This window comes from Cyanistes caeruleus, chromosome 27 (genome assembly GCF_971803275.1).
Source record: "Cyanistes caeruleus chromosome 27, bCyaCae1.hap1.1, whole genome shotgun sequence".
Taxonomy (NCBI): Eukaryota; Metazoa; Chordata; class Aves; order Passeriformes; family Paridae; genus Cyanistes; species Cyanistes caeruleus.
Window position 1 is genome coordinate 320,142 of NC_141727.1, and position 25,680 is coordinate 345,821.

Here is a 25,680-nt window from a genome sequence, read left to right on the forward strand (position 1 = left end):
CATCTACAAAAGCCTGGGCAAGATTTTAACCTTTTCATTACCCAGATGAGACTTGCAGATTAATGCTTTTACCCAGAGAGAGAAAAAGAGAGTAATCAACATGTAAAGAGACTTTATAAACTATCAGAGACAATAAAGAAAATAATTAAGCTTCAGAAAAGGTAGAGAATAAGGAGATGCTTTATAAGCTGAAATATTTTTCTGTTAAAGCTATGGAGATGGACAATAGTGTTCTGAAAAAACTCCTTTAATTCATGACAGAGTATATTGGGAGGAATGGAGTGTTCAAAGTGTGGGTTTTTAGCAAAAGGTGGAGTAATTATGACACAGTGAGGTGCTGGAACAGAAGGAGTGAAGTAATAGTTGAAGATCTGGGGCCGCTTGAGGCAAAGAGAAAAATTCTGTTTTCCAGGGAAGCTCACAGAGACAGATGAAGAGAACTTTTGCCTTTGAATAACTCATCCTTAAAATGGCACCCCTAGACTCATTGAGCCATACACACCTCAGAGTGATGTGAAATGGGAGGAGTGATTTCTGATGACAGATTTTCAGGCAGCTGGCATCAGAAAAATAGAAAGCTACAACAGAAATAGTTTTCTTGTGAGAAACTCCGTAGATTAGCAGAAAAAGACTTCTGTTTCTCTACAAAGACTGATGAAAAGACTCTAGCAGGAATTTGGGCTGTTTTAAACACCAAAGTTCCAAAGTTTTTTTGTCTCTATGTTGTCATGTGAACAAGGAAATGGTTGAGTAGTGGGGGAGAAAAGGATTTTCTGGAAGTTTATTCTGGTGTTCTTATTCTTGTAGTTTTGTTAATAAACTTTCTTTATTCCTTTTAAGTTTTAAGCCTGTTTTGCTCTTGTTCTAATACATATCTCACAGCAAGAAATAAGTACGTTTTCTAGTAGTTTTTTTAGTTACTGCTTTAAAACCATGACACTTGTGCAGCCCATTTCTTGCAGACAGTGGCTGAGGGAGCTGGGAAGGGGCTGGAGCCCCAGGAGGGGCTGAGGGAGCTGGGAAAGGGGCTCAGCCTGGAGCAGAGGAGGCTCAGGGGGCCCTTGTGGCTCTGCACAAGTCCCTGGCAGGAGGGGACAGCCGGGGGGGTCGGGCTCTGCTGCCAGGAACAGGGACAGGAGGAGAGGGAACGGCCTCAGGTTGGGCCAGGGGAGCTCAGGGTGGAGGAATTTCCCCATGGAAAGGGAGCTCAGGCCTTGGAACTGCCCAGGGAGGTTTGCAGTGCCCATCCCTGGAGGTGTCCAAGGGACACCTGGAGGTGGCACTCAGGGCTCTGGGGTGGGGACAAGGTGGGGATGGGACACAGGGTGGACTTGATGATCCTGGAGATCTTTTCCAACCTCAGTGATTCTGGGATTCCATGATTGCTGGAAATAATGCTTATCTTTATTCTTTCTACACATTTTTCATGCCAAGCTGACATAAAAAAATACTTTCATGCTGAGTTTCATGCCTTTCCTTCCTCCCTGACTAGTAATATGGATATATTCCTTATAATATCCATTCCTTTAAAATTCTGAGATTTTGCAAGCACGTAAGCTACACTTAAACCATAGCCCCAACTGTAAAGCAAATATTCCTTTTCCTCTCAGGGAACCATTCCTTTGACTTGTTATTTTGAGCTCCATCATGGTTGTTGCGTGCAAAGGCAACTTTGTGGAAAAGAAGGTTAAGTACTAAGGTTAAAACAGGTTCAAGTATAATCCAAAGTGCCCTTGGCAAAGACAGAAGGGTTTTAGTAGGTCTCATTTATCATTGCCTGACTGCTTAAAGTACTTGACTGACTCATTATTGGTTTTTTATGCCTTTAGAAGAGCTGCAAAAAAGCCAGTGAGAAAAGTGTCACTATTTTCCTCTTTTAATCCACACTCAACAGGGAACAATAATATTTAAGACTCAGAGTGTAAAAGGTTTCTTCTTCAGAAACCAAATTCCATGGTGTGAGCCACATGGAGCAGCTCAGGCTCAGCTCTGAGGGGAGGTTTCTGTTGGTGTGGAGTTACATCCATGGCAGAATTTGAGAGCTGAGACCTGGGAGCTGCTCCTGTCAGCTGGGGTTCCCAGGCCATCCTGAAACCACTGCCTGACCTTCAGCCTTTTCTCCTCATCCATTCTGCCAAAGCTTTGCCCTCCCCCTGCAGGGGTCTGGGCTCTGCAGTGGAGGGAATGGTTGGACCATCCCTGGAAGGCAAGGAGCTACTGGAAGGGTTTTCCCAGAGAGGTTGTGGATTCTCCATCCCTGGCAGTGTCTAAGGTCAGGTTGGATGGGGCTTAGAGCAACCTGGGATAGTGGAAGATGTTACTGCCCATGGTACAGGATGGGAATGAGAAGAGCTTTAAAGTCTCTTCCAGCTCAAATCATGCCATGATTCTGGGGTCATGGAACAGTAAAAGGAATATTTTGGAGCAGATCTCAAACATCAGTGAACAAAGACCTGCTCCATGCTCCATCCCCACCTGTTTGTTTTGGACATGGATCTTGGGAGATTCAGGCAGTGCTCACAAGTACTCTACACCTGGGGATTTGTGTGCAGTTGTGTAAATCACCAGGATGATGTGGCAGAGGTCCTGACTGGGGGTGGGGGGATGTATTTAGGTGGCTGCTTTAATTCATGGTGCCTTGCCAAGGCTCTCTACAAAGCTCTTCTGGAGCTCAGGAGATGTTAATTCCACTGGAAAAGGCTGTGACCTCATCCCAAAGCAGCTGAACCCAACCTGGAACAGGTACAGAGCGAGACTGGGAGGAGGATTAAGGAAAAGACACACCTATTCTAGAGGGGAGATTATGAGAATTGAGCTTGTTTAAGTGAGCCTGGAAAAGGCTGTGTGAAGGACTGGGATAACTCCAGAAAAATCCATCAAGGGGATGATGACTGGGGGAGAAATAGAGCTATTTCAGCCAAACCATGGTGCTGTCTTTGGAGCAAATTATACAAATTGGTCATGGATAACTTGATGCTGGAAGTTAGAAAGGTTTTTTTATTATAATTTCTTGAAGGGACAAAATTCTGAAGTAATGGGTATAAAGAACCCAACAGGGCTTTAACCAGGATCATCTCTCAGTGCTGGGGTTGTGAGATGGCTGCCAGGAACAGGAGGCTGTGTTCAAGGACCTCTCCAGGTCCACAGACAACAATCTTTTCCTGGACTGAAGGAATGGATTGGGTGTACACCTGGATCATGGGAGTCAGGCACCTCTCACCTGGGTTAAGCAGAGTGGTGGGGTGCCTGGGAAACCTGGAAAAACACAACCACGTCCTGGAAAGTTCTTTCCCCTCCTTTCCCAGAGTCATACAGTATCAATTCTGTTTCTTGATCCTGAAAAGACTTTAATACCCAGCTTGTCAGTTCTGGGAGTTCAATTAACTTAGCCCCTGTCTATGTCTGCATGGAGACAAGAATATTGAATCCATCAGGGCGTAAACCCTCTGGATGCTTAACCCTGTCAGGGGCTGGGAGAAGATCTCACGTAGAGACTGCAGTAGCTTCCCTGGAGAATGTTCATCCTGCCTGCAGTGGGAATCTGCCCAAAACAGGAGTGCATGGCTCTGGAGGCATGGTGGTCTGGTCTGGCCAGGCCACAGCTAAGATCAACCCAAAGCCATGGAAATCAACAGCCTAAATTCGGGGATGCTTTTTCAAGTTAGGGAGAGTTAAAGTTCTTTCATGCTGGATAATGGGCATTACTATGTTAATGCAGTTACATTGTCATTCATAATTGGTTAGAATGTTCCTAGAAAGCTCAAAGCTAGCCTATATAAGTTGGAATCATCCTTCTTTTGGGATCTTAGTGTGCAGCTGTGTTTGGGAGCATTCTGGTGTTAAGATTAAAGGACCCCCGGATTTTCCACTAAGCACTCTTTTCTTCCCCGCCAACCCATCGCAATTGTTGCCTGTCCTCAGGTGCATGAGCTGTGCAACATGACACAAAACACCCCAGCTGCAGAGAGTCCCTGGTCTGAACTCCCCCAAATTACAAGTTAATGTTAATGTTGAGAACATCCATGAGTGTTATTCAATTTCTCTGCTGCAAGGGAGGGTGAGAACACCCTGGGATCCTATTAATGGCCAGTCTGACTAAAGTCAAGGCATTAGATATGGCTGGATTTTTGTTTATCTATATTCTTATCCCATCTGGGAGCCCCTGAGACACTATCAGACCTCACACAAAAAATGGAGCAGAAATGTGGTCTCTCCTCTCTGCTGTTTAAATAATATAATATAATATAATATAATATAATATAATATAATATAATATAATATAATATAATATAATATAATATAATATAATATAATATAATATAATATAATATAATATAATATAATAATTGTATTGTTATAATATAATTATTATATTATAATTATATATAATATGTATATAATAATATAATAATAAAATAATATAATTTTCTTTCTGATTTACGGGGTCTCTGAGCAGCAAGGAAGAAAAGGGAGGGACAGCATCGGCTCTGTTGGTTCTGACCAGTAATCACAATACAACACAGAGAGAAAGGGAAATTATATTTTGAAATATATTAATACATTCCCTCTGCAGAAATGAGTTACTTGAGGTCGATTTTACCTACCTGAGAACTCTGATTATTGTCTCATGAAACAGAGCAGTTGCTCTGTTATCCCATAAATAAGGGAGAGCAAAAGCATTGTGTGTTCATTCCAAAGCCTGGCTCCCCTGCAGGGCTGGAATGTGCTGCAGCAGAGGGAAGAGATTTGCAAGTTTGCTCTCCTATTTTGTAGAGAGACAAGGCTGTGGGAGCAGTTAGAGGAGCAGTCACTCTTCCCGCTGGGGTTCCCCTCCATGGCTCAAAAGTGCTTGTTGCTGCTGTTAATCAGAGATGTGTGGAAACATCCCCATCAAAGTTGGAGCCACAGCAAAAGTGCCTAGCAGGGTTGTGGTCCAGGCTTCAGCTGCAAACCAGCTGCCCTGGAAGATTTGGGATCCCTGAAGGGAGGGAGCGGGAGAGATGGAGCTCTGGCATCAGTGATGTGGGAATGCCCTTAGGACAAACCAAGATTCAGATGTGGACTAACTAAGACCCACTTTGCATTGACTTAGGGGGTATTTAGCTAATAAAGATGGGACTGGCAGCCCAGCTTTGTGTTGAATGTGTGGTTCAACCTCCTTTCTCTTGGTTTTAGTGGCAGCACTTGAGAGTTTACTCTGAGTCCATCCTGTCCCTTTTATATCCTAAATTGTGATCTCAAAATCTCCACTGGAGCAGGGCAGTGATGACCCTGCTAAGACTCATTTGTGCTGCAGGCAGGGCTGGTACTGCTGGCACCCTTGGGTGCTTTGCAAGGTTCTGTGACCCATCTCCAGAGGGATTATCCTGAGGTAAAGGGTGGATCAGGCTGCTAGAGCTGGGCTGCTCCTGCTGCAGAAGGAGGGATGCTCTGCTTAGCCAAGCAGAGTAAATCCCTGCTGGATGAGGGGCAATAAAGCTGTTGGAGAGGGTGGGGGTAGCTTTGCTGGAGCTGCCTCAGACATTGAAATCTGCTCTGGTCAGCAGCACCAGGTTCATACTGTGAACACAGCCATGAGAGTGCAGGATGTGCCCCAACCCATAGCTCAGCCTCACCCTGAGATCCGTGTCACTGGGAAGTGAGAGCTTTCCATCTTCTGCTGCTGTGTTCTGGATCATTTGCTGTGACTCTGGGCATATGTTGTCAATTCACCAGTACCTTTATGCAGTCAGTTATAATTCACATTTGCTGGTTTTTAATGAATGTTTGTTCACTGGAGCATTTGCCAGGGAGTGTGTGAGGTGTGCAGAGCCAGCCCACATCCCAGCAGCCTCCAACACAAGCTGGGGTGAAGAATCAAGCTCAGGAACAAATCAGAAATATATTTTGTTACATGCACCATCTGCGATATGAGATGAAGGGAACTCTGTGAATGGGAGCCTTGAAAGAGAGTCCCAGCAGCCACTTGGATGGAAGACTTCCCTGTCAAAGCAATGTAAAATCCCAGAGATAATCAAGGCCCTGCTGAAATTCCCTTAAAATCCAAATATAGGCTCAGTCACTCTGGAGCACCTCATTGTCTGCTGCTCTCACTGCAAGGTTTGTTGTCCTGGCTGGTATTCCCATCATCCAGACAAGAAATGGAAGCAAACCAGGATATATGGAATGCATGGTGATGAGGGGCCTTTGAGAAACATCCCAGGAGTCCCAGATCCTCAGGAGGGCATTGAGAGAGAGAAGGAATACAGACAGACCTAAGGCTGAATGTGATCTAAAGATGCAGGACTCACCCAAAAAGGGAATGTGGGGAAACACTTGACAGAGTGTTGGGAGCCTAGTCCACTTTGTTGGTAGAGAGAGCAATGCAAATTCATAATTACTGTAGCTGAACATGTGGGAATTACTCTCCCATTTGCTGGCTGTGTAAAAGATGCAGTGATGAACAGGGTCCTTCCCCTGTCCTTTGCTGGAAGAGCCAGGGCTGCAGCCTGTGCTGGGGAAAGATGTGTCAGGAAAACCAAGGAGCTGACAAAAGAGCAGGCTACAAAGTCGAGTGGCTCTGAGTCTTGCCAGGCAAAGACCTCTGACCAGGAAGCTGCATCTCAGCAGCTTTTCCTTACATCTCTTTGCCTTCAAATGCAGCTGCTGCTTGGACAAAATCAGCCTGGCTTTAAAGTAGGTCAGAACTAAAGTCATCTCAGGATCTCTTAGAAGAAGAAATGCGTGTCAGTGTGACACCATTTGTGTCACAAACCATGGATCACAAATCCTACCTGAAGGGATGCACTTCAGCAGAGATGAGGACAATGCAAGGAGAACGTGGAGGTCCAAAATCTCAAACCACTTAAAAAAAAAATGGACTTGTCAAGCATCAGAGTCCTGAGCATCTTCTTAGCAGCTTTGGGGTCCCAAAAGCCTAATTATCCACTCAGAGTCTGGTGTCTTATTGAATAATCCCAGGGTTTTTATGACAGTCTGACAGCAATTCAGTCTGGGCTATTTTAGGAGCATGAAGACAACCTGGGTACTCTTTTTAGGTCTCAGGCATATAATTAGCAGTTCCAGGTTCTGAGCAGCTCATTAGTATTTGGGCAATCGGGAAGGAGACACCAATGAATTGTGATTTCAAGCACCTGCTCAGCAGCTGTGAGTTTTGGATCCCTCCTCTTAGCAATGTCAGCGAGTTCCAAACCTGCTTTCAGGGAAACATTTTCATCAGGCTGGAGAGAAATTTGTGGTTTTTCCCCTGCCACTGTCCAGCAGCCAAATTCTTGTGCTTCGTTTTCCCAGGAGGAGTGGTACCAGGCTGAGCTGCAGTTTGCCCTGTTTGAGTGGCTCTAAAACCTGTGTTTAGCTGAACACATTAAGCCCATCTGCTTCCCAAATCCAGCTGCAGCTCCAGCCCTACAGGGCAGCTTAGCAGTGCTGTTGTTCTGACACAGCTTGGGCAGGAGGCTTTTTGGGAAGGCAGAGAAGTGAAGGAGAAGGAGGAGGAAGGTGTAAAAGCAGATCAGTGCAGCACCTCAGAGGAGATTTCCGTTTTCCCTGAGCCACCCACCGCTCCACAGACACACAAAAGAGAGGAGAAAAATAGTATTTGCTGACTCTCTGAGGAATGCGAGGCTGGAGCGAGTTCCATGTGAGGGATCCATGCATTATTTATGGCTCTGGGCTGTGCTATTCCCTGCTGGATAAGCCAAGTGTTCTCGTTCAGAGAAAGGCTCTTACCAGGCAGTTTAACCCTCATCCCTCTTGTCTCCACTGAGCTGAAACTGGAGGGCACAAAGGCAAAGCTCAGCTCCTGGGTGTGCTCAGGTGAGCACAGCCAGGAGAGTCTGACCCGTGCCTGGGATGGATCCCCGGCCCTGGAGAATGGGAATGCTGCCAGTGCCCCCCCAATGCCCCCCCAATGCCCCCCCAATGCCCCCCCAGTGCCCCCCCAGTGCCCCCCCAGTGGCCCGTGAGCCAGCAGCCATCAGCCTTTGCTCTCCCTGGCCAGACAGGCCTGGAACGGTCAGAGCTCCTGTGCTGACATGTTCCAGCTGGGAAATGCTGCTCCTCTGGGGTGGGTGCTCCTCTGCTGGAGCAGTGCCCAGGAAAAGCAGCTTTTTGGGACCACTTCATGTTTTCTTGCTCCGTGGTGCATGCAAAATCAGAATAAAAATCAGAGCAACACAAAGGTAACATTGCCATGGGCTTGTTTGCATTTTATTCCTTTACTACCATAAAAATAAGGAACTGTGTTATAACATGATAGGCTTTTTTACTGTGTTACACTGGGCTTCATAGATTATCAAGAATTTGTATTAAATATGAGGTTAAGTAGGTTTCCAAGCACATATATTAAGGGGACATTTAGTATATAATAGGTGGTTTTATTATTATAAAATGCCATCAATATTTCAGTACAGCAACCTGTTAAAGATAAAATGGATTAAAGAGACAAGTTGAAACTGTCTGTTTTACCAGCCTTGAGTAAAATACTTCAGCATTTTTGAAACTAAATAAGAAAACCCATGTGATTCATTTGGACTTTTGATCTGAAGTGGATTTCACTAAATCAAATTGACATTTTGCTATGAAATGTTAGAAACAAGATGGACCACATTTTCCTTGAAAATGTTGAAAAACATTTTCAAGGGTTTTCTTCTCTTCATGGAAAGGGTGGTCAGGGCACTGGTGGAGTCCCTGTCCCTGGAGGGGTTTAAAAGCCTTGTGGATGTGGCATTTGGGGACATGATCTGTGGTGGCCTTTGCAGTGCTTGGAATGGTTGGACTCAATGATCTCAGAGGGCTTTTCCAACATGAACAGAGCCATGGTTCTGTGATTATTTCCCCACACAGCCTCTGCCCAGCCTCGGGAATAAGCAGCCTCCAAGCTAGGGTGAGTGGGCTTTGCCAGGCTGGTGGCACAGCAGGAGCCACCAGAGCAAAGGGTCAGAGTATTTGCAGAGGAGAATGTTCAGTACCTTGAGAAAAACTGCCACATGTGGGCTCATTCCTCTGAATCCTCTGCATCCTTGTCTCCTGGGCTTTCCATACCATTGCCAGTCCCCAGGCAGCAGAGGGAGAGCAGCAGGGCTGTGGGAGCTGCTCATGCTGCATTGTGCATCAACAGTGAGTAGTGGAGGGTTCTCCAAGAGAACAGGAATCCCAAAAGACCCTCTGTGAGCTGGGAACCAACTGAGCCCCCTGATACACAATATCCCACAGACACACAGAGGGAGAACGTAGCAGAAATACAAACACTGATCCAAACTCTGGGGTATTAGTGGCTACTCTGGGGTATTAGTGACTACTCTGGGGTGTTAATGACTAATGCCTTCCTTGGTGGTATAAACCCATCTGAGTGACAGACTGGGATGGGATGATTTGTTTTGCTTTATTTTGTCTTTAGATGCTGGATTTCAGAGAAGCCTCAGGAAGTGGAGCAGAGAGAAACTCAGTGAGGCAAGAAGCTGTTTTGCCTCCCTGGGAAAGCCTCCAGAAGGCTCATCCAGCCCCATTCAGCCATAGGAAAACCCTCTGAGGGAGCTTTGGGCTGAGCTGGGGCCACAGACACTGCAGTGGAAAGAGATATCTGTGCCAGGGAAAGGCTGGAGCTGTAAGGAAAGCTCTGGCTCTGGGATCTGCAGGGATCTCCTGATGTCTCTGTTTACTGGGCAAGACACAGCCCAGGGAAAGCCTAAGGAAAAGTTAACAACAAACAAGGAATCTGTGCCATAGCAGTTTCCTTCCAGCAAAAGGAACAGAAGGGAAGTTCGAGGACCCATGCGGAATTTCTGAGGCAGATCCTGATGGGTTTGGGCTCAGACAGCTTAGCAAATCTTCTAAATACATCATTCAAGGGAGGCAGTGAGAAGGCCCAACAATTTGGGCCAGCAGGTCTGAGAGTGCTTCGAGGAAATGCTTGATTTTGGAGCTACTCACCCTAAACTGGACCTTGCCCAATTAGAAGGGTAAGTTCTGAATCTTTATTGCCATTATTAAAACAGGAACAATATGAATGTGATTCCTTAATCAGGAGACCATAAACAGCCCTTCTTCCTAAGGGATTATTTCTCTTATTTTTTTATCCATGGAGGAAGTAGGAAAGAGAGAAGAGATTTCTTTTGGCTCTTCAACCTATCTGTGATAGACGAAACTGTTACCTGAATCTGACCCTGATGGTTCAACCCCTGCAAAAGCCCCTGGTTACAGGCTGCCATGGGGTTGTGCAACCAAAGAGATCACCTTGGCTTCCAGCATGGGATAACTCCTGGCAGAAAAGGAAATACAGGATATGAGGGGCTAGGGAGATGTCTGAGCTTGGTCCAAGCACCCGGAAGGTTCCTCTCCCGTCTGCTGGAGGACTTTCCCACCAGCCCTGTGGCTCTGGAGCCAGGAGGAATTGGTTTTCCCAGAGGCATTTGTCAAGGGCTCCATGGCACCACAACGAGAAGCACTGCAGATCTGTCAGCATGGCCCTGGGAAGACATCTGTGAGGAAAGCATCATTTTCCCTCTCTCTTCAAGAGTCTCACTTTTATTTCTCCCATAAGTGCCTCCCACACAAGGCAAAGGTCAGACTTGTGCTGAAGAAGTAACACTTCATCCCTTCCAGGAGGCTTTCAGCCAAAGGGATGGGCTGTAAATCACCCTTGTTTCCACGTGCAGCTGTGAGTTTTATGTTCTGGGCTGAGGAGATAAACTCACTCCCTACTCATAACAGAGAGCATTTGTAGCATTTATTTCCAATCCTGTCCCCCAACACACCCACCCTGGCATGACAAATAAGAGGCTGTAATTCTCTGGGAGGCAAGTTTTATGGGAAGCAATGCATTTTTCTGTCCCAACTGCTAAACAGTCTGTGGTTCTGCAGCTGATACCAGGTTTGGGCAGTTTATTCTCTGGCAGACTTGCCATGATTTTCCAATTCACTGATCTAACATGGGATGATTAAGAGAAGTCTTCCTTGCTGCTGTCATTCTTCCCCTCCACCATGTAATTATTTTCCAATTTACTTTTGAACCAAGGGGGCTCTTCTGTCTCCATACAGGTCTGAGTTTTATGTTTTCTTTCTGTCATAGGGGACCAAGTCCCACAGACAAAGTTCATGGAGCAGCTTTGTATGGGTGTCTCAGTCCTATTGAAGTTCAGTGCTCTCAAAGCTGGGAATTGGGTGATATTCAAGGTCCCTTGTAACGCAGGCCATTTTAGGATTTTACGAAACCTGGAGAATTTCTGCTGTGACCTTTAACTCTTCAAAGCTGTTTAAAAGCACAGGCTCTCCAGAAGAAGGGGATATGCAGCAGACAACCCCCAGTGTGAGGCGTAACTCATAGCTGTGTTGAAGATTTTAACTTTGGATCGAGGTAAATCAGCTCCTGAGAGTGATCTGTGCTGCCACAAAGGACTGCTTTATTTAAAACAGCCCCAGTGCTCATTGTCAACACTGTTTCAGTGGAATTTATTGGCATGTCTTTCTGGATCCTCATTCAATCTCTGCTGCTGATCCTGGCATTTAATTGGCCATCATCATTGTCTTGACACAATTTGAATCCAGTTCTGTGGTTAACAGGTTAAAGTGCAGCTCTTTTCAGCACAAACACTGCCCTGGCCTTCCCCCTGGGAAACTACAAAGAATCTATTAAATATCTGAGGTGGGGGTGGGCTCTTCTCCCAGGTAACAAGTGACAGGATGAGAATAAATGGCCTAGAGTTTCACCATGTTGAGTTTAGGCTGGATATTAGGAAAAATTTTTTCATGGAAAGAGTTATGAAGCACTGGTACAGGCTGTCCAGGGCAGTGGTGGAGTCACCATCCCTGGAGGTATTTAAAAAACATGTGGATGTGGCACCTGGGGACACAGTCAGTGGTGAATGTGGTGCTGGCCTGATGGTTGCGCTTGATGTTGTCCAACCTTGACAATTCTGTGATTCTATGAAAAGGGTTTGGGGTTTTTTCCTGATGGTAGAGAAAGAATTGCAGGTAAAGACATTGCACTACTGGGTTCCTAGGAATCTGAGATTAACAAGGCAACTTTCTGCTTTTGTTTTGGAGCATAGTATGGATGCATTATTTAGGGGAATCTGGTACCTTGACTCTCCTGTGCTTTTTATTCACTCTCTGCATTGCCTAGAGGATACAAAGTACAAGGATCTGAAGGGCAGGCTGTGTACACACTCTGAACTGGCTTGGTAGCACAGAGCCAGGGATAAATTCCCTCCTGTACTAAAGCAGCGTGATAAACTTCAGCACCAGAGGTAAGAGGAGCTACACAACTGAGATAGACCAGCACATTCCCACCCCAGCCTTGGTGGCTCCTGCTTGCATTCAGAAATAGCATCATCCTCTTTTGTATTTGCTGCCTGCATTTGTGTTTGTGTCGTTTCTGCTGTGGGATGAGAAGACAGCAGGAAAGGAGAGCAGGGAGGGGCAGACGTTATCATTGGCTTGGGACAAATGGGGGACACCACTTGGGACTGAGAGGGAAAAGGCAAAGGCAGATCAAGGCAAAGCATCTCAAACAGGGACACAAGAATATTAATGCACTTGTGCATGCAGAAATTCTGGTCACACGAAAAAAGAATGGATTTCCCTCCACCTTCCTCAGGCTGCCCTCTCTGGCAACACACAGACCTGGAGGCAGCTGAAAAGCTTCAGCAATGACAACTCCAGAGCAGTGACCACAATGACTATTTCCTGGTTTGTTTGTCCATGAATGGATCATTATTGACCCAGCAGCTCCTTCACAACCAGCTGAGGGCTGTTGGGACAAACTGGCTGAAGCCAAAGGCTGTGGGAGGGAACTATTATCTTACATAGGAAATTTAGGAGAGCCCTTCAGCCTATGAAGCACCTGTAACCAGGTAGCTGTGTCCCTACAGTTAGTGGGATGAAAGATGGGCCTCAAGCAAGGCCTGGCAGTTGTCCATGCAGTGAAAACCCATGAGACTGAGCACCAAGATTTGCAGTCTTTGCAGCAGGCAGAAATCCAGTGATTTCTCTTCGAGGCTTAGCTAATACCAGAACAATTTATCTATGCTACATTCTGTCCTTGCAAATGTAGGGTCATCTGACCCTGTTAAAAGCATGAGAGTGCAGACAAAGTCTCTTATGTCAAAACTTAAATCTAGAGAGGACCCAAAGTGTACCCCAGGTTCTCCCTTGAGAACCCAGCCTTCCAGCAGTCATTAATTCAGCTTAAGGCTCTTGCATGTGCTTGGCTCTGGGGATGCCAGTTGTACCTGTTCATTGGGTTTGTAGCTCTCCCTCCTTGCTGGCCCAGGCAGGATAATCACTCCCCATTATTTATTAGTGCACAGCATCCTTCTCCTCTCCAAAGGCATTTCCCCAGACTGTGGCTGCCTAATCAAAGGGGTTTATGATAGGAGATGATGCTTGGGCTGGAGCTGCAGCACCACAGAGAAAACCTCAATGTATTTGTGCCATATTTACAGACAATTTCCCCACTGTTCAATCCCATGGATCTTTGATTCCTAAATACAATCAAATGTTTGGGTTTGCATCCCACAAAAGGGGTGGGAAGGTGCTTTTACCCCATTTTGGGGTCATAACTTGAAAGATGACACAGGTGGCATGAAGTGAGCAGTGCAGAGGAATATGTTAGACTGGAAAAAGGGGATGGGTGTTTCTAATGCTCAGAGAGTGTCCCAGCTTCCTCTGGAATAGGAATTGCTGCATTTCCCCCAGTATCCTGACTGCAGAGTTGAGCAGCTCATTTCTGTCAACCAGATGTCATAAGAAAACAGCAAGGAACACAAAAAGCAAATGACAAAGTGGAGGTTAAAGGAAAAAAAAAAAAGAGAAAAGTGTCTTCTGCTTTTGGTGTGCCACAATGGCTGTACCTTCCAACAGGATTCAGGAAGGGATGAGATAAAGACAGCACAAGAAATGACCCCCTGGCAAGACAGGCACTGATCATTATGGGAATTTTTACCCAGCCTGAAGCTATGCACTGCAAAAATCTGAAAGCATAACCTCTCCCTGACCTTGGAAAAGATTTTCCCCTGTTTGAAAATAAAATTCAGAAGGGAAGAAAGGAGGAAATTAGTAGAATAAGCACTGCAGCCTTTAAACACAGACATTATTGAACACAGCCCAAGCTTTCTCAATCCCACAAGCACTTCCTTATGAAAACCCCTCCCTGTTCCTGCATCTCACCTGTAGTTGGGAGTGGCTGACAGGGGAGCAGTGTGAGACTGAGCACCAAGATTTGCAGTCCTTGCAGCAGGCAGAATAGATTGAAGGTCCAGGATGAGGGGTTGTGTTATTACCTGCCTGCTTGTAATGCAGATCCATCCTCTGCATTTCTTGCCAACACCTCCAAACTAAAAATAGAAATGTTTCCTTCACAGTTGGCATGCAGGAAGGAGTGGGGCAATTACAAAGTTTTATGGGAACATCTCTTCTTTGCTGGGTTGGAGCAGCAATGGTAGAGCAGTAGTAGCGAAATCAGACCATCACCAAGAAGAGCTGGCCCAGGGCCTACAGATCCTGCAAGATCTGAGAGCACAAACTGAACATCAGAGATGCTCCTGTGGGAGCAGAATGTCAGGCAGGAAGCACTTGGCCTCTACATCCCATGGGAATGAAGCATTTTAGCTCCCAGCTCCACCATCCCTGAGTGACACAAGGTGCCCACAGGAGCTGTGCCCGGAGGTTTCTTTGCATTTAAAGCTGGGGCAGGTCCCTGCAGTGTCCCAGCTTCATGGTGGTTGTGGATATTGCAGCTGGAGTGGCCAGAGCCCTCCTTTGTCAGTCCTGGGGGCCAACTCCAGAGACTGCTGAGTGCAGAATGAGCTTGAGAAGGTGTAAAAATTTCATCCCTGGCACTGGCCATAGCCAGATTTTGGGTCAAGGTGAGTTCCTGACAGCACTGTCCAAAGAAAGCTTGGTTGGGGAGGACAAAGGGATTCCTACCACGGTTACTAAGGGGAAAGGAAGGTGCAAGCACACCACATTTAAATCAATTTCTATACTTTATTCCATGACCAATCCACTCACTCAATTTGCCCACATCCAACTCATTAGCCCAGGATCCATCTGACTTGCCACCAATGCCATCCTTCCATGTGAGCTGACAGATGATGTTTCTGAGACCACACTCAGCAATGACAGCTCCTGATATTCTGACAGCATTCCTTCCTCCTCCAGCCCACTGTCCGCAGCCTTATCAACATCTGGATTGCCAATCCCCAGCAGAGAATGATGCCTGGAGGCTCTGGGCCTATTTGGGAATCTTTTACCCTCCTTGGGATCCCTGACACAGAAGGACCAGCTGGATGATGTCAGCAGCCTGCCAGGAAGATCAGGAAGGCAGTTTCCATCCTCTGGAACTGTAGGAAAAGGAAAACCTCGACACCCTTTCAGCCCTGTTTCGACTGCCCTCAAACCCTGATGTCTGGAGAGAGTTCTCCCTGCTCTCCCACTCCCTGACACCGCAGTGACAACAGTGCAGGCCCTGGGAACCCTGCAAGGGCTGCCACACTTGGGGCTTTCCCAGCCTTTTGAAAGGAACTGCACCCACTGTGCTTGTTCAGAGGGGATAGAGGAACTCTAAGCTGGCAGGACCTGCTAATTGAAGAAACCTAGTTTGGACTGTACTTGTTGTATAGAGTGTACAACAACCTTGTTGTGTTTGTTTGGGGCAAAAAATTGACTGGGAATAAGTTTCATCCCTTTGGGGTTTACAGTAGGGTATTTCTGCATGGGTTGGCAAGGAACCCCCTCTCCTCAGTTCCATTCATGAGCAGGGTGACCATGCTGTGAAATGCCCATTTACAACCACACTTGCTTTTTATTAACAGGTCCTTTTGCTCCTGGCAGGAACACCCAAACACCCCCTCAGCAAATGTAAGAGGCAAGAGTCAGTCAAGCTCTGCTCTTCCTTCAGGAGTCTTAGCCCTCCCATCAATGCGGTCCTGCTGCCCACTGAGGAGCTGAGGGATGTGTGTGGTAACACGTGGCCCAGTAGGAGTCAGGTCCTGCTTTTTTTGCCACTTTCCCAGTGACATCTCAGGGATGTGGCACAATCTGTTCCCCATTTATTAGACCAGAACCCTGGGATGGTGTCAAAGCACCAGCAGGATCAACATGAACCTTTCGAACGTGGTTTGCTGCGAAGGGAAAGGGGGAGGTGAGGTAGAAGAGATGGTAAGGAAGAGTGCAAAGCTCTTCATGCCAAAGGGAAAGAGATCATGACCCTTTAACTTGGATTCTTTCCCCCCACTTACCCCCAAACCAGGCAGATTGGGATGTTGGCATGGGAGGAGCAAGGATTCTGTCAGTGTCATGTGTTTCCTTTCTCCACAGTTGCCACTGGATGGGAGTAACATGAAGCCTCAAACACCACAGGTGTGTGGTGTGGCCATGCAGGGAGGAGGAGAAGCCTTGAACCCGATACTTGGCACCACCCCAAGCTCGGACCATCCATCCCAGGGGGGATGTCACTGTGGGTGTCTCCAGCATAGGCATTGCCCAGGAGGTGCCACCTGCTCAGGCATTGCTGTGAGAAGAGGACAGTGGTTCAGGAGTGACTGCAGGAGGAGCAGAGCAGCCACTGCACTGAATCCCCCAGGCTCTTGTGAAGAACCAGTTCCCATTCTGTGCTTTGAGGAGAGATCATTACATCCAAGTTTGGATTCAGACAGCCTTTGGATCTCATCTTTCCCTCTTCCCTGAAAGAGCTATCATCTCTAGGTTAAGAAATAACTAAAAAATACAATGTCAAGAGCAAGGCCTCCTCTACCAGCTCCCAGAAGATCCAACTGCTGCATGACAGACTCACATCATCACTTGAAAACTTTTCCCAGTCATGGCTCCTCTGCATCATTTGTTTCTGGCCCAGGTGGACACCAAAGTGCAGACACTGAAATGGTCCTGAATGCATCCCTTGGTTCCTTATTCCTGTGGCTGTGGTGGGATCTCTTGTTATTGTATGTCAGGTTGATGTGAAGGTGCAGTGTGAGGTGCACTCAGTTGCAGTGTGAAGAGGAGAACTCTCCCATGAGACATCTCCTTTCTGGCTCTAGGTGGGGATGTCTGGCTAATGGCTGCAAGATTTGCGTGATGGTTGCAGGCGGTTCTTGCTCAGGACAGCTCAGGCTGTCTCCTCACTCTGTAGCAGCACATTGCTGTGCTGACCAGAATCAGGAAACTGATGGACAGGTGAAGTGGCTGAGCCCCCTGTGGAGCAGGGTGGCATCTGCTCCCTGTCCTGCTCTGACACCACTGGAATGTGCTGAAAGGGAGAGATTTGGGTTCCTCTACCTCGGTACAGAATGGGCTGGAAACACAGAGTATTTATCCAGGTGATACTGGCAGTGAATGAACACTGATGACAAATGCAAGGACTTCATTAAAAACTCTCCTGGCAGCACAGTGCCTCTTCAGGTCCAGGAGTGTGCCCTTCCTGAGTCTTTGGAAATGCCCCTCCAACTGCCAGATGCAGAACCTGAGGAAGACAGGCACCAGAATGGGGTGGGGAGGGAAGAAATGGAAGGTGTTTGTTATTATCCAGTAATATTTTAGGAAGCTGTGGGAATCAGGAGCATGGTTCAATTGACCCATGGTCATGGAATCATGGAATGGCCTGGGTTGGAAGGGATGTGAAAAACATCCAGGACTATCCCTACCATGGGCAGGGACATCTTTCACTATCCCAGGTTGCTCCAAGCCCTGTCCAGCCTGGCTTTGAACAATTCCAGGGATGGGGCAGCCACAGCTGCTCTGGACAGCCTGTGCCAGGACCTCACCACCCTCACAGGGAAGGATTCCTTCCCAATAGTTAATAATTTTGCTGCACAGAACAGACATTTCCCAGCCCATGTCAATGCATGGTTGGAGTCGTCGATGTAGCCCCTGAAGCCCATCACAACTACCCCAGAAGGTGGGGACTTCTGTGTTCCTTCTGGAGTTACTTCTTATGGATCCAACCAGCCAGGCCAGCCTTGCCATGGATCCAGGCCAAGGACTACACTTGCTAGAAGGTACTGCAGAGATTTTATATTCCCAAAGAAAGGGAGGCATCATCCAAGTATTCTGTGCTTGGGTTTTGAAGAGAAAGATTGAAATGAATCTGCATAGAAAACGAATCTGCTTTAAATCCTGGTTATTTTCGAACCATGTCAAGCTCATGACAGAAAAGATGTCCTGCCATGGCTAATCCTGTCTTCGGATTAGCTGGACCAGGGCTGGGAATTGAGCCAAAAAGAGTCAGAAACTCCTGCTACCAAGTGCTGGCTCACAGTTTGGGAACACCACACACAGCTGTGTTTGGTGGGATGCTGGGCTGTCACTCAGCCATTGGAATGCGCTGCCCTGATCCCAGTTCCTTGGCAGACTTCCCAGGGAAGGAGGTCAGCAGGATAACAGGGTAACAGGGCCCATTATGTGGGTTTGGAGGCCGCCCTGCTAAAACACGTTTGGCTGGGGCTTGAGACAGCAACACTCTCAGGAGGGAGCACACGGAGTGGGAGCATCACACAGCACCACCAATCCCTGCTGATCCCCCCATGCCAGGGACAGCACAGGGCAGGCAAAGTTCGGGAATTAGCATTCCATGGGGAAAGCCAGCAGGCCTGGGACTCAGAGCTTCTCCTCTGCCAGCAGAGAAATCCATGAGCTGGATGGAAGCTGTCTGGACTCAGGGGCTGCCATCCTGCACAGCTTGCCTTGGCAAAGGCCCTTGGCTCCACCAGCAGAGCTGGCTCAGGGTTTTCCAGCTCAATTAGCTTTTGTCTGGTTTATTGAGATTTGGGGCTAAAGTGAAGACTCACTTGATACTAGAGTATCAAATACTCTAGAAAATAAGAAAATAAGTTTAGGAGGAAGAATATTCTGTTTGTTACTGGTACAGCAAATCCTGGGTGGTTTTGGTTCACTCTGATGTAAAAAAAAGATTTTTCCCTTTTTTTTTCTATAGCTTCCTTTTTTATTTTGTGCAAACCCCTACTCAGAATAAATCATCTCAAACCAAAATATTCCATCCCAGAGCATTCCCTCTCCCTCTCCACATCCCCATTTTTCTCCCTCTCCACCTCCCCATTTTTTGCTGTTTTTGTTTAATTTTCATTTGGTTTTACTGTTTTCTACAAATAGCAACTGGCAAAAAGCTGGGATTTTCAGAGACGGTTGTAAGGTTTTTTTTTAAACCTGTACCTGCCAATTCTCTGCAGGCTCAGGGAACACAACTGTGGAGGTTTGGCACTACAACAGCCCCAGTTCAACTATTCCTCTTTTCCCAAGGGCAGAATTTCCCTTTCACCCCACAACTGCACTGAGCTGAGCAAAGGAGCAATTGGATGGTTGGCTGGTGACTAAAGGAAATTAGGAAAAAAACATGATCATCATATCATTAATGAATTGAAAAAAATAATTCTAAAAAACCCTGAGAGATGAACTGGATAAATCTTACAAATCTGCCATTTCTTGAGCAATTTTCAGCTAATAAGTCCAATTGAAGGAGGTTTTGAAATGAAACATCACTTCAAATGAAAAATAATCAGAGCTTGTTTGTTCTCAAAGTGCCAGATTGACACAAACATGAAAAACCTCTGAAATATTTATGTTCTTATTTTTTCCAATAAACAGCTTAAATTTACAGCACATATTAGTGAAAAAGTAATTTAGTTTTTTTACACTGGAAAAATTGATTCCATCTCCCTTTCTGCAGACTGTCAGAGCCTTACCTTCTCCTTGTTACAGTCTTATTCTGCTGCCAAATTTCAAACAAATCACAGACTTATTGTTAAAAAATAATCAAAAGGAAGGAGCACCTGATAAAGTTGTTTTCTCTGATGAAGTCAGGCACTTGCTTTGCACATGACAGTCAACATTATGAGTAAACTTGAAAATAGCCTTTTTCCTGAGTTTTGCCTCTAAATCAGTATTTCAGCCGAGGATGTGTCTCAGATGCTGAGCAGCACATGTGGCCCTGGCTGCCACAGCCTCTCAGGTGGCCCTTTCTCCACCCTCCTTGGGTTCATGGGGGCTAAAGAAAGTCAGAAGTGTTTGGAAAGCAGTGTCCTGCATTCTGCTAATCCTGTCCTTCATTAAAAACTTCTGTGGTGGGGAAGTTCAAGATGACAGCACTGAAGGGATGGGATTGAGGGGTTTCACAGGGAGATCCTTTCAGAACATTCCCAGCTGGGGAAGTCTGTGCCAGATAACATAGAGAGCATCACAGGATGCTTAGTTTAGAGTTTGAACTTCTGGATATCTAAAACTAAGCAAGAAACCCCACTCACAAATCCTCTGCTCCCATCCTTTTTTTGGCAATGTTCTGTTTTTCAGAGAGGTTGTAAAGATTAATGCAGCCATCGAGAGGTTCGGAGAGGAGAGGTTCGGAGAGGAGAGGTTCGGAGAGGAGAGGAGAATGAGTTCTCCTGGTGCATGGGGGACAAGAGGAGGAATAACAAGTTTAATCTGTAGGAAGAAATTTAAGTTTGATATGAAAAACCACCTAGAAAAGTTTGACAGACAATTTCCAGCCTGAGGAAGCAACACAAACACCATGGAATCCTCCTCTGGCACAGGGCCCTGTTCATTCCACACATATTACATGGGGCACATCTGTGGGATAACACACCATCCCTGGAGCAGGGTAACTCTGGGAGTGAGGATTTCTGGAGCACCTGGAGCTGTGCCAGACTCCAGCATCTGGCTGAATGTTCTCCTATGGCAAATGACAGAGCTGCTTTACCTGTAGAACCAGAACAGGAGCTTCTGTGCCTGAAAGAGACCTGTATTGTCACCCAGGTGACATTTGTGACCAGGAGGTACTGGGTGTAAGCAAGCGATGGCTCTGACAGGTGTGGAGCAGTCCAGCTCTAAATGAGTTAAATGTTTCCTGCTGAAATCCTGGACTGCTATGTTTTATTTCTGTTTCCCTCCAGTGGAAAACTTGCTTCTGAAATCACTTACTGGACATTGACAGAACGTTCCTCTTCCTCCTTAACACAAAAAAAAATTGGGAGGTAAGAATTAATCTCGCGTGTAAGTCACAAGTTTGGCACAGATGCCGTCCAGCTCAGTTTGGGCTCAAAGTGCTTTCTCACTAAAGTCCTTGAGCTGGAAAGCAGAGTGCAGGCAGCAGTGCCAGTCTGGAGCACACACGCAGGAAATCTCTCCAGGTCTGATCCCTCTTCCTCACTGCAGCAGGAACAGGCAGAGACAGCGCTGAACTCCCCGGGCTGGTGCCTTTGGAAAGCTTGAAAGAGGAAGGACTGTTCAAGGAACTGACAGACCTGGTACCTCTGAGCCCTGGGCTTGTGGCCTTTGATGAATTTGCTCAGTCATCTCGGTGTGAACTCTGCCAGGTACTGAAGAACACAGAGAACACAAGCTTTGAAAAGACACCAAGCCCCAGCACACTCTCCAGGGGTGCAGAGAAGCTGCCTCTGCCCCATCCCCATAGGCCTCCTCAGCCAAGGGAGCCCCAGCCCAGGCAGGGCTGGAGCCATTTGCAGCCTTTAATGGATTGAATCCCATTGAAGCAGCAGAGCACGGACACCCCTTTTCAGGGCTGGGCTCCTCAGACTCAGGAGAGGCCATTCCTGAAGCAGGCCCTCTCTCCAGTCCAGCTCACCTTCAACCATCGTCCCACCAGGCACCAGCCCCCTGGGCTGGCAAGAAGGTGCTGCAGCCCCCAGTGCTGAGCCAGAACATCTCCCCCATCCACAGGGAGTGTGGCTCACTGGGGCACAGGGGGTTAATCCAGGGCTGTCTGAGCTGGTGGATGTACCCCGAGGGCTCAGGGATTTCTGGGGCTGTTCATCAGCATTCGAAGGTCGGTGCAGCACCAGCATGTCTGGGTGCAGGTGGAGGCGTTCGGCCCTGCAGGGGAGGAGGATTCTCCCTCTCTGCGTTCAGTCAGCCCTCTCTGTGTATCTGGGGCTTAGAGGGCACAGGGAATCCTCCCACACCCTGCTCCGGGCTCGCCCTGGGGTGGGGCCCACTCACACTCCCAGGGTGTCCAACCCCAGCTGGGTTTTTGGCAGCTCTGTGCTGGGAGCCCGGGTTATGCAGGGGATTGTGCCTGCCTAAGTCAGGGAAGAGGCAGTAAGAAAGGAGAGGGTTCCATCCCTTCTGAGAGAGGGGAGGAAGGGGTATTTTCCCCTTCCTGAAGAAGAAGAGCAGTTTCCTCAGTAAGACTCTGGCAGCAGCCCCTTGGTGATAGGAAGGAGGTGCCTGGTTTGTCTGGTTGGGACCTTGACCCCATCTCATCCCAGTGTCCCTGAGGCATAGGAGATCACCACCGAGTGTCAGAGGCAGGACAGAGACCCCATGAAAATGCAAATTGGGGAAGATTCTGCTCCCAGGCTCTCCACTCTAATTCAGGCTCAGTTTCCAGAAGCTTTGCCCAGGGCAGGTCCCAGCTTTGGCTCCTCCACAGAAACATGATTTGCTCCTCACAGATACATCCTGCCAGCCAAGCCTATTGCCTCAAGGATTACCCACAGCAGAGACAGAAAGACCTTCTCATTCCCAAGGGAAGTGTGAAAAACGAGATTCACTTAATAAATTATAAAAATAATTTAATATAAACAAGAAGACAATTAGGAGACAAAAGAAATAAAGCAAAGGGTTAAAACGGCCGGGTGTCCTGGCGGGTTGCCAGGAACACACCTGGTATCTCAGGAACACTCTTTTTATCCCCTCCTGCTGTGAGGGTTTAATGCATATTCAAACTTTTTCAAGAAGTATTTAGCATGTCCCCTCCCTGGTTCCGCCTATTTAGAACATGCTCTGTATGGTTTTTTATTTCTGCTGTTCAGCACTATTTTTGCTGGTCATCATTATTCTTGATGATGAGCATTATTTTGAGTTTGGTTTCCTTTCTTCTGCAAATGGTCAGTGTTGATAACAGTCTGTGCCCCTCATCCTGCCCTGGTGACAGCTGGGCTTCACAGCACATCCTTAGGCTGCTGCCACCAGCCTGGTCCTGGCTGCTGATAACAGTTTGGGCTCTATTGTTCTTCCACTGACAACAGCTTGGGCCCCACTGTCTTTGCCCTCTGGGGTTTCCTTGCTTGTACTTAGGAGATTCCTTTAAGCTTAAAACTTGTTAGCAAGAAAAAAAAGTACATACATAGCTAAAAAGTATTTAACATATAATATTCATCCTAATACTTGCGAAAGCCAATATCACAATACAGATTTATAACAGAAGCAAAAGAAAATACTTGAATTATCAACCAAGTCCAACAAAGCAAATCCATCCAGGTTAATGAGCATCCCAGTGGCACACACCTTATCTAAGCAGGTAGATATTTCCTCCCTAATTGAAAAGAAAAGCTGTTCACCAGGCAAAAGTTCTTTTAGGGACTTTCTTTATGCAATTAAACTGCTAATGAGGCTGCTTAGCCCTCTCTACTTTTCTTGCAGTATCTTCCGAGTGATGAATTCTCATGTTCCCAGGGACCAGTAGACAAACAGGGGCATGTCTCATTCCTTGGAGACAGCTGATGGAATTTGGGGGTTCAAGGCTGGCAGGAAGGCAGTGGCAGGACCCTTTCCCTCTGGGGATTAGGGCTCCAGCTGTAGGCTCTGATTTCTCTATTCTGTTTTAGATCCACAAATCCAGCTAGAGGTGCTTGTGTCTGAACTCTCCCTTGGGGTGAATGTAGTTTTTTTCCAGCCACAGCTATGTCTATTTACCACATTGCTGGTAACTGTAACCATTCCTTGGGAGCCTCCTTCCCATCTGAACTTCTGGGCAGTATCTGCTTCCTTTTAATGCAGTGCTAAAGGAGATGGATACTGGGACAGGGACCTCTGCTCTCTAATCCCTTAAATGCTGTGATCCATGGAGCATTCCTGCCTTTCAAGAGTGAAAACAAACCAAAAAATAATTTCCTTTAGCCTAAAACTCAGAACCAGGATTTCCAGCCTAGCTGAAACACGGAATTTTCTATTCACCCTGCAACGAGACTGCTTCCTTCTCCACAGGAGGGTCCTAGTTGGGTTTGGGGTTCAGCAGGAACCTTGCAGTGTAATTTTCTTATTCTGCCAAGTGCTGAGGCTTCTGTGGATGTGGACTGGACTTGCAAGTGCTCAAACTCCTCAGGGGAATTGCTTGTCATCCTTGGCTGCTCTACAGTTATAAACATCACAAAGGCGTTGGAGTGCTGTACTCAGATTGTACCTGCTCCTGCTCATAGTTAACAGGAGATGGTGTCCTGGTTTAGGGCAAATTTGGGAGAAAACCTCCAATGGGGTCCCCTCCAGGAAGCAAACCCATGTGGCCCCTTTCTCCCATCCTCCAACTGGTTCGGGAAGAGATTTCTCTGAGAGAAGTGGAAAAAACCTGTTTATTTCACAGGCACAGCACTACCCAGCACAAGAATGAACCATATCAAATTACAAAACCTCTCGCCCTTCAGAAGAGATGACAAACTTCAGAGGGTCTCTTTCCTGGGGGTGTTGGCTCTGTTATCAGTCCCTCTGGTGCTGGAAAATGCCGCTGCCCAGGCTGGGCTCCCGGTAGTCCAGGGGTGCAAGCTCCCGGTGCTCCCCCGAGTCCCCAGTCCAGAGCAGGTTGGATCCATTCAAGGAAAAGGGAAAGAAAACAGTCCAGGAAGACCTCTCTGCTCTGGCTAGCTGGAAAGCCAAGGCAATCTGTGTCTTGTTGTCTGTCTGTGCTGTAGTCAAAACTCCCGATGTGCGGGGGGAGCAAGTACAGTCTGATAACAGACTTGGTGCTTCTTTTCCACTCACTTTTACTCTTAGATGAAGTTTTAAGGATACAAAACCTGTGTCTGGGCTAGGTGGATGAATGGGGATACAATTTAACATCACAATCACCCCAGGACAGATGGACTGCAGAAAAAATAACAGCAGAATTCACAGTTTTACTCTTTCTTCCCTGACTGGCAGTGAAATCTTTGCTATCACTCACTGCTTTTATTATTTTATCAGTGCTCAGCAGTGCCACAAAAGTGATGGAAGCACAGGATGGGCTTTATGAGCCACCACCAGGCATGGTTACAGATCTAATTACAGATTCCTGAAATTTGCATTAAAATGCTTGGAAGCCCTGTGGAAGGGCAGAAACATGGCTGTACTAAATAGGAACTGCAGCACAGACAGAGAAGGGAAGGAGGAGCCAGGGGCAGCTACTGAGGGAGACCCTCTGCTAAAAATCAGCAGATAATCAGCACATCTAATCATGTGTGATGGGCTCCATCTCCTTGGCTCTTCAGAGCCACCAAATCTCTGCACTGCTATTGATTTTCTGTCGGGCCCCTCAGGGATGGTGCTCACTGAAGATAAGGGCTTCCCCCTCAGGCTGCGGCTGAAGGAGGCAGGGAAGGCTCTCATTGCTGGAGCAGAAGCTCCTCCTGCTCAGAGCTTCTTGCAGAAAGAGGAATGTGTGCAAAATCCTGCTTGTCTGGGGCGTTTGTGTCTGCCCAGCAATGCAGCAGGAGACTGATCCTGCCCTGAGCATCTTGTCACTAGGACTGATGGCCTGGGGACTTGGGAGTCAGTTGCAGGTGCCATCGCTACATGCTGGACGTCATAGTTCACCTGGGCTAAATAAAAAGTTACTCTGATTCAGAAATAAGAAATGGTTTGTTTCTTATTTATATATAGTTTATTCTTATTGATATATAGTTTCTTATTTGTTTCAGTGTAATGGAAATCATCCATGTCCTTATGGAATAAAAAGACCTT

At 47.0% G+C, this 25,680-nt stretch overlaps 1 protein-coding gene across 2 annotated transcripts in view; it reads left to right on the forward strand.

Moving 5' to 3' along the window:
- Nucleotides 1–25,680, forward strand: part of ASIC2 (acid sensing ion channel subunit 2) — a 370,847-nt gene that overhangs the window by 17,331 nt on the left and 327,836 nt on the right. The window lies entirely within an intron of this gene.